The sequence below is a fragment of the Penaeus vannamei genome, chromosome 31 (genome assembly GCF_042767895.1).
Source record: "Penaeus vannamei isolate JL-2024 chromosome 31, ASM4276789v1, whole genome shotgun sequence".
Lineage (NCBI taxonomy): Eukaryota > Metazoa > Arthropoda > Malacostraca > Decapoda > Penaeidae > Penaeus > Penaeus vannamei.
In genome coordinates this window covers 29,736,554-29,739,053 of record NC_091579.1, presented here as the reverse complement: position 1 = coordinate 29,739,053, position 2,500 = coordinate 29,736,554, and the positions used below count along the sequence as shown (strand labels likewise).

At 29.4% G+C, this 2,500-nt stretch overlaps 1 protein-coding gene across 1 annotated transcript in view; it reads left to right on the top strand.

The window, feature by feature from the left end:
• Window positions 1-2,500, top strand: part of LOC113825565 (acid-sensing ion channel 1A-like) — a 25,249-nt gene that overhangs the window by 18,622 nt on the left and 4,127 nt on the right. The gene's annotated exons all lie outside the window — the stretch shown is intronic.

Here is a 2,500-nt window from a genome sequence, read left to right as displayed (position 1 = left end):
AATGGTTTTGTTATCATCATCAATAATGTTTTTGTTATCATCACCAATAATGTTTTTGTTATTACTAATAATGTTTTTGCTATCATCACCAATAATGTTTTTGTTATCATCACCAATAATGTTTTTGTTATCATCACCAATAATGCTATTGTTATCACTAAAAATGTTTTTGTTATCACCAATAATGTTGTTGTTATCATCATCAACATTATTATTACAACACTTGCCATCTTATTAGCTAGTACTAATAGTTCTTCACCCGCTACTACTCTTTGTATAAAATAATTACAAATAAATTATTTAGGATTATTAATATCACACTGATCTCTTATTATATTAAAAGTTTTTACTGAAATATTACTGCTAATATTATTACTGTTAATCATTTATTTATTCAGTATCATTTCTATTACTATAATTATCATTATCATTATCTTCATTGTTATAATTGTTGTTATTATAATCATTATTGTTATTATCATCATTGTTATGTTTACTATTATCATTATAATTTTCATTATTATAATTATAATTGTGATCATGGTAATACTACTACTACTACTACTACTAATGATAATAATGATAATAATGATATTGATAATAATAATAATAATAATGATAATAATAATAATAATAATAATAATAATAATAATAATAATAATAATAATAATAATAATAATAATAATAATAAAAATAATGGTAATAATAAATATAATGATCACTATCATTGTTATCATTATTATTATCATCATTATTGTTGTTATTTTGTTGTTGTTATCATTATCATTAAAACATGTTTCCGCGAAAAAAGTCTGTCATCAGGCTATGTTTTTAATGTGATTGTTATAATTGTTATGTCGATCTTTCAGTAAACATTGATTTAGGAATTTTCATAATCATTAGGGTATTAGTGTGTGTGTGTATATATGTGTGTGTGTGTGTGTGTGTGTGTGTGTGTGTCTGTGTGTGTGAGCGTGTGTGTGTGTGTGTGTGTGTGTGTGTGTGTGTGTGTGTGTGTGTGTGTGTGTGTGTGTGTGTGTGTGTGTGTCTGTGTGTGTGTGTGTGTGTGTCTCTGTGTGTGTGTTTGTGTGTCTGTGTGTGTGTGTATGTGTTTACTTTAACCATGATAATTCGAGTGGTGTACCCAAAGTCTTAAGTGAATTTTCTACTCCTTGCCGCAAACAGTTCATTCTCATTAATATTTCGTTAGGTTTAACGACCACCCTTTAATCTAATGACCGTAGCAGGAAGAGGTTCATATCCAGCAAGTGTTATGCCTTTAATATGTATAGATTATTTACTCTTAAGTAGTTTTTATTTCTCATAGGAAGATTAACATCGATAGTATGGTAGACGTGAGAGCATTAAAAGGAGTTTATAACCCGGAACTTTTCTGTGGAATATATTCAAAAGGGAAATAAAAACATATTTTGATGTACAGAGATATAGGCTTTTCTTAGAGTGGAAGATTTAAAAAAAATATATACATATATAAGTACAATTGTAGCCTTTTGATGTATACTATATGCAGTTTACTTTTTACTTCATGTCATGCTGAAATATCGCTCCATAAAATGGTCTTCAAATAATCTTAATTTAATATGAAGCCAAGAGGATACTTCTCCGCGACCCCCATGATTCAGTGTATTTACTTTAGTCTCCCGTAGTACCTCATTTTTCACGGAAATCGTCGTTAAATGTTACTAATGAGCATCTCGAACGCGTGCTCCTCAGTAGCAGTGAACTTAAAGGTGTTTTTTTTTTTTTTGTGTGTGTGTGTGTTTAAGCAGGCTTTAATTCAAAGGAGCTGCAATTGCGAATTTCGTTAAACTAAGTTTGTGAGAGTCATTGATGTCTTGAAAAAATAACTTTAAAATGTGCATATCGTTAAGCTGAGTTTTGGAAACTGATTGATGTCTTACAAAAAATTAACTATGAGATATATATTTCGTTCAGTTGAGTTTTGAAACCTCATTGATGTCTAAAAAAATAACTGAAAGATATGAAATTGAAAAAGAAGAAAAAAAAACATTGTCAAATTAGAAAGAGATACACCTTTACTCGTACATTTCATGAGGTCCATGATGCAATGAACTTGCCATACGAAATTCCATTACATATCCTTAATTCCATTACGCTGAAATAATTGCGTGAGTGCAAAATAGTTAGCAGAGAACCTTGGGTCCGCTGGCATCAAGGGATGGGACAAATGTAATAAAATGGAATTCTCGAACAACAGTAGAACCAAATACTAAGAACGATATTACAGTACTTTTTACATGCTTTTTACGTACTGCATTTCGTTCCAATTATATTTCATGAAGTCGAAGAGCTTAATATGAAAAGGATTTTTTTTTTTGTTTTTTTTTTGAGCCTCGGCATTTCAAATTCGGTTAGAACCTTGGACATACATAATATAAAAGTTATTTGAAAAAAAACAAAAAACCTTGCAAATGAATTATCTCGACCCAGTCTATTTGATTCGGGGTTAAGACCTGTG